Genomic DNA, 14,312 nt, shown 5'->3' with positions numbered 1-14,312 from the left:
CACTTGTCACCTCCCTGGTGCCTAGGCACCAGCCTTCTGGTCCTTAATAGTGTTGACTTGTGTGATAATTGGATTAAATCTAAAGGTGGGCAGTTGTAGACTTAATCTAATTATCACACTTGGAAAAACACAGACCCACTAAAGTAGTCACAAAAACCAAATCTTTAATCGTGATAAGGGACAAGTTCTTAATATTCTGCCGCCAAACAGAGTCAAGGGCTAAAAGTCACACAGAGCTAAGTTCTGGGGCTCTGGGAACAGTGTCTCTGGGAGAATGTACCACCAAAGATGATTCTCCAAAGAGTGACAGAACTAGGGGGGTCTTATATACCTTTTGGGAGGAACAAAGGGCAGGAAAGTATGATTAATTAGCTCTCCTTTGGCTATAAGGAGCCCAGGGTTTGACTGACAAGAAGAGTTTGATGCTTTATACTAGCTACAAAAATATGTTTCCAGTCAGAGGCCTGATTGCCTACTAATCTTATCTAAACTGGGATTATTAAATACTTCAAATTCTATTGTTCAATCCAGAGGCAGGGTCAGTGAGGTCCATTGGGGGCTTCCCCCAAGGCAAGGACAAGGGGCAAACTTGGGGTTTCAAAAAAACACATTTAACAATAGTCTGTAATGATGAGGCTGTGGCTGCTTCTCCAACCAGACTACTATGAGACTCTGCCCTCTCAACCTTAAGAGCCCCTGGATATATATAACATAAAATACACCCATTGGGTTAGGAACTCCACTTACTAACTTTTATGAGCTTTCAGTCCCTGCTTGATCTTGCCTCACATTCCCCTCACCCTGGAGCAGATCACTTTACAACAAAGCCCAAACTTTTTTGTTGATGTGTCTACTACCCAGCCTAGCCGACTCCATGATGGGAGATCTCCCATCTCTGTGCCTTTGCACTGGCTATTCCTCATTCCTGGAGCATACTCCCTCCTCACCTCTGCCTCTTTGGAATTTCTGATTTCCTTAAAGGCTCATCTCAAACATCATCTTCTACCTGGAGCCTTTTCTCATCTCCTCCCCACTCTCCTACCTCCCAGCTGCTCAAGCCATTCCTCCCTAAATTAGCTTGTACTCATTTTGTTAGATCTCCCCCATTAGAATGTGTGCTTCTCGAGGACAGGGACTGTTTTTTCATTTTTGTCTTTAGTTCTCTAGTGCTTGTATCTGGCTAAGTGCATCCTAAAAACTTGTCAATTGATTGGTTTAGTAAGCCAAACATAGGAAAGGATTGATTCACTAAACTATTTACTAGTCTACTGCATGCAAGGCACTGTTGGGAGGCCAATTTCATAACAGATAAAGGACTCTAATCAAGGAACTGTCCAACTTTGAAAAAAAGCTTAAAAACAAACAAACAACTCTTCCCATTCTGTGGTGGTTGATGGTGGTGGGAATCATAATTATAGCAATTACTCAGGAAAGTGAAATCATTTGCCACAGAGGCAATAAAGGACAGAGGTGGGATTTGAACCTAAATCATCTGGCCCAGGTTCTTTCCTTTGAAATCTATAGCTTTCAAGTTTATTATGGTTTTATCCCCCACCTTCCCCCCCCTCCCAAATGGTATGACAGTGGAGACAATCAGGCCCAACAGGCTTGTCCTTATCCTACTGCCTAAACGTACTGTCCCCTTTGGTCTGAGTTTGTTCTGACCATTGGGCTCATATAAGCTCTGTGGCCCCCACCTATATTTTATATAAGATTGCCAGATATTAGGAATCTTCAGATGCAAGCAGAGTTCTAACTGGGCAAGCCTTTAATTCACCTGTTAAAGACAAATTCAATTGTGGGAATGGAGATGGAAAATTTAGGACACTGAGAGATGACTCCTAGGAAAGCTTTTGTGGGAAAAGGGAACAGAGTGGGACGAGACTAGGGAGGAAATCACTTAGGACATGTCTATGCTGACTGGGGTAGATGGGTTGGGGAAACTGTCCATTTCATAGTTTCCTATTTTAAAGAATCATTCTTTCTAACTAGATGCTACCATGTTTGTTTTTATCTGCCAAAGAAGCACAAGGGCCATTTATTCCTTGCAAATGTCAGGAACCTGGACAGAACCCCAATTGCCTGGCCCTAGTTACAGTTTTTGATGTGACAAATTTTTGTAACACAGGTGCTGCCTTCCCTCCAGGGCCTGGAACTCTGGTTATAATTGCGATTTCATTCTTCTTGGCTATTGATTCTGTGTTTATATTTGTTGAAATGTTACAGCTCTGGTATAAAAATTTTCTTCCCCACTTTTGGCATCCACCAAAAGACAGAATTTCTGAAACCCAAAGAGGTTCAATCAATGCTTGTTGTATGAATGAGTAAATTAATGTGGTAACACGGAAGCAATACAATATTTAGGTACATCTTCTTAGTGGTTTCTTTGTCAGCATTGTGGCTCATCCATTTATTGTAATTTGTTGCCACCTCTGCTATTAAATTCCACAAGCTACCTTGCTACTTTAATAGGAACAAATTCAATTTCTAGAAGTTTAATATCCATATAACAGGATGGATATCGATATGATTATATTTATGAACACATATGGCAGCTTTCTTAAACTGTATTTAAATGACACAATGACTCATGTTTCTTGGAATAAAGAATGGTTTATGGGTAGAACTCAATAACTGCTAATAAGCAATTGGCAAAGACATAATTCTAGTAAAAATCAGGATGCCTTGCATGTAGTAGGTGCTTCATTCAATCAATGACTTTATTTAGTCCCTGCTGTGTACAAGGCCCTGCTCTAGGTGCTGTTTTAAGGAAGGAAAGAAGTAATAAAGGAATAAATCAAATCAATCAAGAAGAAAATAGAATAAGAATTCAAATCAACTGCTTAGAGATAACATGACTGATTGATTCTGGGACTTTCTAATGCTGCAGGCTTATGTGTGTCTAATAGCCTGTGGTACTAATTCTTGAAAATGGACAGAGCTTGTCAGGGCAGGGGCCTTGCTAGTCTTCAAGAACCATTGACTCTCTCTCATGAATATTACATTTAATTATGTTAAAAGTCATTTGGTTACATATTATCCATGAGGGAAATGGTTGGGTAACAAATTAATTTTAAATCAAAGCACTTGTGTGTGTGTGTGTGTAAACATGTATATGTATATATATATATATATACATGCATATGCATATCTGTTTCCATATATTATCACTTTATAATTTTGCCACAGTATTGAACATTAATCAGATTTACTTTTCTGGCAATATTCTGGCAACCTTTAATAATGGTTTAATTTTCATTGATGAGAAGGATAAGACGGAAGGAAATTTAAATTTATTTTTTTTTTACAACTTTGAATTTTTATTTTTTAGAAAAATTTTCCATGATTACATGATTCATGTTCTTACTCTCCCTTCCACTCCCCCCCACAATAGCTGACGCGCATTTCCACTGGTTTTAACATGTGTCATCCATCAAGACCTATTTCCATATTATTGATAGTTGCACTGGTGTGGCTATTTCGAGACTACATCCCCAATCATGTCTGCATCAACCCATGTGTTCAAGCAGTTGTTTTTCTTCTGTGTAAGGAAGGAAATTTAAAACAAAAGCAATTGATACCAAAATGCCAGAAAGAATAGGCCCAGACCATTCCATCTATAACATGACTACCAAGATTTGAGAAAACATCTATATCCAAAGACTATTTGCCTAAATATTTAGATTTATGAGCATGGGTTTTATTTTATTTGAGATGGTATACACTGTCATGAAAAGAATATTGATCCAAAGACCCAAGTTTGAACTCTGGCCTCCAGCACTTAGTATTTGTGTTACTTTGGGCAAGTCACCTAACTTTTTGTCTTGGAGCCTCTATTTTCTTATTGTTATAATGAGGATAATACTTGTACTATCTACTTCACCATATTATTATGAAGATTAGTTAGAATCTCTATATATGTGAAGAGACATACAGAGACAAAGAGAGAGATGGGGAGAAAGAGAGAAAGAAAGGGGGAGAGAAAAAGAGACAGAGAGAGAGAGAGAGAGAGAGAGAGGCTCTATCACTGAGTCTACCCTTTGCATTCTGCTTAAGGACACAACTAATTCAAGCATAGGTGTTGAATTAAACAACATAGTAAGAAAAATAGCAACATGATATTTTCCCTATAATAGTGGGCTATACCTGACTACAGATACCTAGCATTATTTAGAGGAGTGGATACATATAGAGGGGCATATCATATATGGGCATGGAACATATGTAGAGTAGCAATTTATACTTCCAGTTTTTTAGGGCAGTGGATATCTTTCAGTGATATCTTTCTGTCTCTGTTCTCCACTGGACACTCCACTGGACTCCTAATCTCCGCTTCTCAACATGGCATCATTGGCCTCATAGTCTTTGCTGGATGCTACTCAGCCAGCTATACATTCTTTGGCAATTGTTGTTCTACTGCAGTCTCCTTTATCTCCAGCTTTTAATGCAATGAAATCCTTGGCTTTTTTCTTCAGGGAAGAAAAGGGACTACCATGCTTTTTTAGCTTAAAACTTATACATAGACACCCCCCACCCCCAGTATCTTCTAGAAAAGGTAGAAAAATGACTTCCTCTAGTATCTGCAGAAAGCCTCCCTGGCCTGTTCCTTCTGAGTCTTGGCTGCTAAGACTTATCATCACTTCAGAATAATGAGCAAGGTCACCCTAAGGCCTTTGTACTGGATGTCCTCATACCTAAAATGTTCCCCTTTCTTACCTTTGTCTCTTGGAATTCATGTTTCTTCCAAGCCTCAATCCCACTTTCTACAGGAGGCCTTTTTTTCTTTACTCTGTATCCTATTGTCTTTTCCTCTGAGTTAACTTTTATATTCAAACCCTCTATTCTGTATAATCAAATACTCAATTCTAATCATTCAAATATCATAGCATGAATCTGGTCAGGAGTTCGATGCAATGATGCAGATTGGAACCCATCCAGATCTGCCCATCTTTTGTAACATCCTATGCCAAATGCTTGATGACTAACTGATCATCCAAGTCCTCCCATATGTATACATATCATGTTTACGAAATAGGTAGAAAAATACTCATTTGTCCTGATTAAGAGTTATGAAAATGTTAAAACCAGTGGAAATACACGTCAGCCATGGGGGGGTGATCTTGGGGGTGAAGGGGAAATTAAGAGCATGAATTATGTAACCATGTTAACTTTTCTAAAAAATAAATATTAATAAATGTTTCAAAAAAAGAGTTATGAAAAGATGTAGCTGATTGACAATCAGAGAATGGAGAACGGGCTTGCTATTGTCCTGTCTCCATATTCTTCCCTGCAGCATGTGGTCAAGAAATTACAACATTTTCCCTGGTCACCCCTAGTTGCTGCTGTGCCATAAGATATATTTGTTTCAGTCCCACTGTGGGTAGTTGGAATTCCTGTGGGAGCTTCCTAGATGCAATGTCCAGCAATGCTCTCATTCAGAATCCCCTAAGATCATAGATTGTAGAGATGAAAAGGACCTTAGAGGTCACTGAATCATTAGATCATGAGTTTTAGGATTAGAAAGGACTATAGGATTCTTCTAGTCAATCTTTACTGAGGACCTGAGGGATGAAGTAACTTTCCTTGTGGTACACATGTGGCAGAGCTGGAGTCAAATCTGTGTCCTCTGATTTTATACACAGCCTTCTTTAACCAGCATAGGAGTTAAATTTTAATGGTTTGACTAAAATATATGAAGATTATAAATAATAATGGTGGTTGCATTTTTAAAGTAATATTGCTCAAAGTCAAAATGACTTTAATAGCTTTTATTTACAAAAGAGGTGGAAAGAGTGAAAGCAGAGAAATACAAAAGGGTAGAGAAAACATTAGCCCATCTAACTAAATAATGCTATAATGCTCTGGTGCTCCACTTAGCCAGGACTTGTTGACCTTCAACCAGAATTAAACTCTCTCCAGAAGACAGGAAGGGAAAGCCAGCTATCCACTCACCCAAGTTTCTTCCAAGAGGCAGGTCAAGACAATGACTCGAGCTGAAGGTGACTCCTAAGGCTTTCTTCCTTGAGCCAATCTTCTTCTTGAGGCTGACTTCCTTCTTGAAATCCAACTCCTTCTTCAAGCCAACTTCCTTCTTCGATTCTACTCTCTAGCCCCAGAATTTCAAGGCCTTTTATATTGGATTCTTGTCCCTTCCCATTTTCACAAGGGCCAATCACAGATTCCAAATTGCTCAGCATTGTCCAGGGGGCAGTATTTGTGGGAACCACTTCTCACCTTCTGGAGAGGTGAATACTCATCAAAAGAGTTCACAGATTCCTGGCTGATTAAAGTGTGAATTCTCATTTCCTGGCTGACTGAGTTGAAAAGGTGGAGAGCTCCTCCACCTAGTGCTAAATAAGGTGTTCAAGCTTTTGTTGATTTAATTCCAAAGTAGACAAAGGAGAGTTAATCCTGTCTTCACAATCTGGGGAGGTACTAAGTAGGGGTACTTAAGTTATTCTTAACCAAGGTGTTAACTCAAAATAGCCAAAGGGAATGAAGGATTCCCTTTTATAAGACATAGCATAGATTCCCAATAAGATCAACCCTTCCCCCACTTCCCATCCCCCAAAGTACAACCCTCATCACTCCAGGGGCTCAGCTCCAAGGACAAGCAAGCTTGTTGGAAGAGTATTTAGAGATAGAATTTTGAGTAGAGATAACTTTTTTCAATGAAATTGGCACCTTAATTAAATAAATTGGATTTGATATGATTTTTAGATAAGGAGATTGCATTTAGTAAGAATCAAGTAATGTCACCGCAGAAACAAATCTATGACAATCAATCAATCACTCCCACGTATGCAAATGAATGGCAAACCAAGCATGGTGTATGACCTTCAGTACAATTTGTTTTTGATGTTATCAACAGAAGTTAGTCAAATAATTCATGTGAGGATGAATTTGATGCATTAACTTGGACCAGCGAAGCCCATATTATGAATGAAGGGAAATCAAGACTAATAAATATAGTTTAATTTATTATAAAATAAATGTGCCAATTCGCCAAACAATTTTAGAAACATCCTATAATTTGTCGTGACAGTTTATTTATGAAAAGACTAGAGTGCTGGGTTTTTATGAGAAAACAAATTAGTCAGTGACTCTTCTTCTATGACTTATTTACCAGTGGAAATTTTTTAAAATTAAGCATGACGTATGAATTTTCAGTGATGTGATTACTGCAACAACAAAAAAAGAAAAAGCCAAACCCATCTGTGACAATAAAAATGAAGAATATATTATTTTACATCCTTGATCCTGCCTCATTAAGTTCACTGACATAAACTAAAGCAGTGTGATGTAATAGAAAGAGAGCACTGGGTTTGATGATAGAAGACCAAATCTCAGTTCTGACGCTAACTGGTTTTGTGACCTTAAACACAGTCACTTAATCTTTGCCAGTTTCAGCAACTTCATCAGCAAAACGAGGATAATAACTTTTGCAATCTTTGCCTGCTTCTTTGGAGTGTTTGGGGGGAAGCATTCTGAAAACGTTGAAGTTCTGTTCAAAGATAAGCTGTTATTTTTCTTTAGCATTCTGTGTTTAGAATGGTTTCAAACGTCTATCGTTTGTAGCTTTGCTCTGAATCTGGCTGCCCTGACTCATCTATGAGAGTAGGGGTTGGGAAGGTTTTTCAGAACTCGTGAGAGCTACATCAGTATATTCAAGAAAACAGCCACACTTGAGGCCACGTCCAAAAATTTGGTTCTCTTACTACATCTTGGGTCCACTCTGTATGAGATGATATGGCTTAAAGAAATAGAGACCATTTAAGTGAACTGAAGCAGGGTTCAATCTTTCTCATGAGAAGAAGTCACACCCTATGGTGATGTCTAATGGATATGGGTACAGATAGGAGCATTTTATAGATTCCTGAGGAAAACCCCAACTCACTCTGTTTGATATCCCATCGTCAGGGGCCTGAACTTACAATCTAAGCAGGAAAGTCTAGCCAATTAGAAAATGACAGGTTACACAGCAGGAGCTCCATCACGCTGTGGGCTTCATCATGACTATTGGGGGAGGTTATAAAGAGGTAGTGATGTCCTTAGGAGTGGCTCTTCTGACTTCTAAAGGTCAGGGGAGATAAGGAAGTAGGATAGCCTAATGGTTTGCTTTCTTTAAGATAAGAGATCTCTCAACCCACTGGATCTATGGCAATAACAAAATGTCCTTGAAATGTTATTCTGAATTCCTAAACAGGTTTTCCTTCTCTAATGGAATCCCATCCTGAGAAGAACAAATTAATTCTTTTCTCTCCATACACACTCCCTTTCTGTAAGGAAGTTGGGAGCATGCTTCACCATGCAGGTATGGTTAGTCATGAATTGATCAGTCTTTTGGGGTTGTCCTTGTAGTACTGTTGTCATGTGGTTTGTTCTCCTAGTTCTGTTCATTTCACTCTGTATTAGTTCATATTTCTTAGGAATTTCTGTGTGTGTGTGGAGGGAAAGGCACCATCATCTTAAAGGGAAAAAAAAATGGAATCTCTGCACCCTTGAGGAAATAGTAATGAAGTATACATTTTCCCTTTGGCTTCCTTTAATCACCCTCCTGGATATAAAAAGGGAGTGGGGAGGGGGAATAGTCCAAGTCATGAGGCCATGATAGGTCAAACCAGAGTGTAATGGATGCTGAATTCAAAAGGCAAAAGAGAAAGTGGGAATGGAATTTACATACATTCTAAAGCTATGGATCCCAGCAGAGGGAAATTATAGTTGCCAGCAAAATGAGTTTTTCTCTCCAATCTTTTTTTGCATAAGATTACCCAATGGAATTTTTTTCATTTACTTTTTTTATTTTTCTCTCAATCACATGTAAACATTTTCAAACATTCTTTTGAAAAAAAAATTCAGTTCCATATTTTTTCCTTCTCACCTCTTTGAAAAGGCAAGCAATTGATATCCTAGTGGACATTTCCAACTGAATTTTCCATAGACATCTCAAACTTAGCATGTCCCAAACAATTCATTATCTTTTCTCCTTAACTCATCTCTCCTTTAAACTTTCCAGTTACTGTCCAGAAACATCACCATTCTTCTAAGCACCCAGATTTACAACCTTATGGACATCCTCAATTCCTCCTACTTACCTCACATATCCAGCCAGTTGTGAAAGTTTGTCATTTCTACTCCATAAACTCTCTTGAATATATCTCTGACACAACTCTTCTTCGGGCTCTCATTACTGTTTGCCTGAATTATTGCAATAGCCTCTTATTTGGTCTACAAGCCACAGTTTTCATTCCACTTTAATCTATCCTCCACTCAGCTGCCAAAGTGATTTTCCTAATACTACCTCCCTACTCAATAAATTCTGGTGGCTCCCTATTACTTCTATGATCAAATAGAAACTCCTCTCTTTAGCACTTAAAGCTCTTCACAATCTATTTGCTTTCTAGTTTTCTGATACTTATTCCCATCTACATACTCTAGGGTCTAGCACCACTGGCTGATTTGCTTTTCTTTACACAATTATTCTCGAGTACCCATCTCTGCACCTTTGTGGTGGCTTTCCCTCCTCACTTCTCCCTTCTATTTTTTCTCCACCCTTTCCCTCCTCAATTTCTTTTAGTTTGATTGATGACCCTACTACTCTTATGAAATTTTACTCTGAAAGGTCACCAGTGATCCTGTAATTACTTAGTCTAATAGTCTTTTCTTAGCATCCTTCTTGACCTTTCTGCTTGTGACTACTGTTATTTTCTGGATACTTTTTTTCTCGTCTTAGCTTTTCCCTGCTCCCAGAACCTAGTACTTTACCTTTAGAAGGGGTTAGAGCAGGGGTCGGCAACGTATGGCTCTCGAGCCATATCTGGCTCTTTTGAGGGCCAGATATGGCTCTTTCTGCAGGAACCATAAAGTCAATTTTTTTTTTCAGGCACTGTGACAGGAGCGTGCACTGTGAGCACTGTACGGTTCTCAATCCACTGGGCTACCCAGCTGCCCCCAATGGATTATTTGTGGCGTTTATGGCTCTCACAGACAAAAAGGTTGCAGACCCCTGCGTTAGAGAGTCCCACATGAATTTGATGAGATGAGATTACCAATTAATATTTAGGTGGTACAGTGGGTAGAGCTCCAGGTTTGGAGTCAGGAAGACTTAAGTTCAAATCCTGCCTCAGCCACTTATACTAGCTGTGTGACTCTGAGCAAGTTACCTAACTCTCTTTGTCTCAGTTTCCTCATCTATAAAATGAACCGGGGATGGAAATGGCAAACCACTCTAGTATCTTTGCCAAATAAACCCCAAATGGGGTTACGATGAATTGGACATGTCTGAAAAAAAACAACTATGTTCTAGACCCTGTGCTAAGGGCTGGGATTATAAACAAAGCAAAAGACAGTCCCTATCCTCAAGAAGCTTACAATCTAATGGATGAGACAAATGTAGATAAGATGTAATTAAAAGAGAGGAGGCACTGGAATTAAGAAGAGTTAAGGAAGGCTTCCTGTAGGGGAAATTTTCATTAGAACCTAAAGGAAGCCAGGGAGGTTAGCATTTGGATCAGAGGAGGGGCAATGTTCAAGGCATAGAATGTCAGTCAGAGGAAATGCCTAGAGCCAAATGGAACAGTGAGGAGGCCAGTGTCACTGGATCAAGGAGGACATGTTTAATAATAAATATTATTTAATATATTTATTCATTATAATTTTATTATATTATATATATATTATATGACATATTATCATATCATCATCATATTATATTATAGTCTATATTGTTACAAATTTATTATATGAATAAATAATAATTAATATATTTAATAATATATGTATAATAAGAAATGGAATTTTAGGAGGGGACTAAGTAGGGGAGGACTTTGGATGGCCAACCAGAAGATTTTGCATTTGCTCCTGGAGGCAATAGGAAGCCATTAGAGTTTTTTTGAGTACGTGTGTGTGTGTGGTGAGGATAGTAATATGATTGGAACTGTGTTTTAGGAAAATCCCTTTAGTAACTAAATGGAAGATGGTTTGGAGCAGCACTTTGCTAAGAAGACATGGAATTCCTGTTTGGTTCCCAGTGACTAAGAGTGCCTCTTAGATGACTGATGGCCTGACATTCAAAGAAATGGACCCTTGTCTGAGAAGTCATTCCTCAATGTGGTCTATAAAAGTGAGGTGAAAGACTAGCTCATTCTTTCTTTTGGACTTTCTTTTTGCTTTCCTCTATTCAGGAGATAGAGCAGAATGCAGAGCTGACCTGTGTTTTGGGAAGGTGAAGACCTGTACACATGAATGGTCTCCTTTAACCCCAGAACTAGAAATGATTGCCTCCTTGCAGAGGTCTGTGGGAGATAGATATACTTGCAAATGGTCTGAGAGAGAAGAGATCTTAACAGTGGACTTTTCCATCTTATGAAAGGATAGCAGCTAGGGTGCCAAACAATTTCCTCCAGAAGCATGTGATAAAAATCAGACATGAGTATACCCATTTGGCCTGAGAGGAGAGTCCCAACACTAGGGAATGCTGGTAGATGACCTCAGTTTCCCAAGTTCGAGATTTTGGGGATCAAGCCTTTTACAGAGAGAAGGAAACTTCCTAATTCTTTATGTATGCTCCTTGGAGAAATTAGAAACCTGCTCCTCAAGTACTTGAATACCATCTTTCCTGGAAGAAAAAAAAACATCTACTGAGTTATTTGTACAACATGAGTTTGAGGAGAAAGGGATTTAGTGAAGTATGTTTGCCTTCTGGAGGAAACCAAACTACAGGGTGGCTGTGCTAGTGTGGCAGAAATTGTGTCAGACCCCTCATGAGGTCTAAAGATAAGAATATCAAAATGATTTCCCAATGACAACCCCAATTGGATTCGGGACCTTGTGAGGGGAGCCAGTGGGCCATATGAGTTCTTTATGTTTCTTTGGATAGGGCTCCTGTGAGTCTTTCACACTTCCTACATTTTCTGTGGGGTAAAAGAAAATCTGTTCTTCCCATATGCACGGCTACCTTGAGTCCCTGTAAGCTTAGACTTTGTTATCCACAATTGGGGAAACCTAGATGTGAGCCAGACCTAAGTTATATTTAGAGATTTTCCTGGAGGAACTCCACATGGAGACAAAATGCCAGAGAGATAATGGCCCTTTGGGGGATTAGTCCTTAGGTATGAACTGAGTCTGTGGGAGCCTAGAGGCATTTGTGTATAGGGGTGGGTGGGGAGAAGGTGGGGCTGGGCTACAGGCTGGCTGGTCAATAAATACTTGTCAAAGTGGATAAGAAATTAGAACAGTAACCTTACTTAGAGATTTTTAAAATAAGGAATTTCCAATTAAAGTAAGGCTAAGTAGGAGGGAAAAACTAAGGAGGTGTGGCAAGAGGTAAGAACCTCTGGGTCCACACCAGAAAACCATCATTTCTGGGTATTAAAAGCCTGACTTTCATTACAACAAAATGCACTTTTTGGTAGGTACCCGTGGGCATCCCAAAGGTCTGACCAATAAGGACTTCAGCTTAGTTCCAAGTCCATGGGCTTGCATCATGGATAGGATAACACTTGCTGGTGGCTATAAAAGATGGAAGATTATATGGACACCTGTTGCTGGAATGAGCATGCAAAGCTTGAGGTTCTTCATATGGATATCTATGAACTTAGATAGGAAAAAATAATTCAAAAATAAGTAATTAAATAGTAAAGCAAACAAACAAGCAAATAATAAATAATAATTAAAATAATTTTAGAAATAGTTCAATATAATTGGTTTGCTTTGCAATCCCATAAATTTTGCTTTGTACATTTAAAAATTGTATTCTGAGGAGTTCCATAGGTTTTACCAGACTGCTATCGAGGTCTATGGCATAGAAAAGGACAAGAACTCTTGATTTAAAGTGCTCTCCTCACCTGCATGCAGAAAGAGCTGGAGGAATCCCTAGATGATGATTAAGGGACTTGGGACTCTATATGAGTGAGATAAAAAACTCTTAGGGATCATTGGGAACAAGTGCAATAGAATAAAAAGAGGGAAAAGTAGGGTCCCTCATGTGATGGTCTGCACATCAGTATGATTGGGGCTGCCATTCAGGAGCAGCTATATTCTGGTATACTCCTCTCTGATATGAGTGCTCTGTGTGTGTGTGTGTGTGTGTGTGTATGTATGAACACACGGGTGTGCATATATATTTGTAATAATCCTTATCGTAGATGTTATTAGAACATCAAGAAGGAGGGATGGAACATCAAAACTTGGACTTGCTGCCATAAAATATCTCTCCAGAAATTCAATACCATCCATCACAATTAATCTTTAACCTGTCTTCTCTCTCTCCCTATGTATTCACCATCAGCTTCAGTGGAGAATAAGGATTTAAGAAGGGGCTAACATTATCAACGAACTGATGAAACATATCATAACAAAGGACCGACCCATTCTGTTTGCTTTTAAAGTGAAGCCAAGCTCTTTAGCATAGGTTGTGCATTCATTGTTTGTATTCCTATAAGATTTAAATGGTCCGTGTAGAATTGCTGTTTAAATATAATAAATAATATTTCTTTTAGAGAGACTTGTAGTTTTATAACACATGGGTTAAATTCAGGAAACTCCTCACAGAGAGGATACTGTCTTTTGTGATAGAAGAGCCCTGGTTCTTTTATATAGCTGCCTCATGAAAAAGGGGATGCTGGGTAATAGCCATTCTTTCTCCCTGGACAAATTCTATTTTATTCTCCCTTTATTTATGTTTTTCTCCTCTGTTTTGCCTCCCATTTTTGCTCTCTCTCCCCTCCTCCAACCTCCATTACAGAGGTTTCTTATATGGCAGAACCATTCTTCACACTCGTGGATCTGTATTTATCTCCTCAAAGAAAAGCAAATGAATATGTATACAGCTGGCATTATTCATTTTTATTCCTCTTTGCTTCTGTATTCTTTCATTCCTATTTTTCCCAGTATGCACTGGACTCTGAAAATGCTCCCTTTTATTTCCAGTGATGTTCCAATGTTTTCAAAGAATGTACAAAGGATAGGGCAAGAAGACACAACAGGAAACCATCTATTGGGGGTATTTTTTCATAAAGTTCTCTTTTTCTCTACAAAGGATTGTATTGTGTGACTGAGGATGTCTTAATGAAGAATGGCCAGAAGAATAAGGAGCTCGAAATAAGAATCTTCCAGGGTTCTCCTTTGCTGTGTTTTTTTGACTAGTCAGAAGGGAAGAACCCATATATTATGTTCATTTTTGATTATCCTGCTGCAAAATAGGAGAAACACCCAGGAGAGAAGAGACGCAATTTGTGATTTGTAGCACATAGAGTTGTTTTAAAGACAGACACTATAGAATAAGAATGTTGTCGAGGAGCATAAATAGACTA

The sequence above is a fragment of the Gracilinanus agilis genome, chromosome 6, assembly GCF_016433145.1.
Source record: "Gracilinanus agilis isolate LMUSP501 chromosome 6, AgileGrace, whole genome shotgun sequence".
Classification (NCBI taxonomy): domain Eukaryota; kingdom Metazoa; phylum Chordata; class Mammalia; order Didelphimorphia; family Didelphidae; genus Gracilinanus; species Gracilinanus agilis.
Note: the sequence above shows the minus strand (reverse complement) of the source record.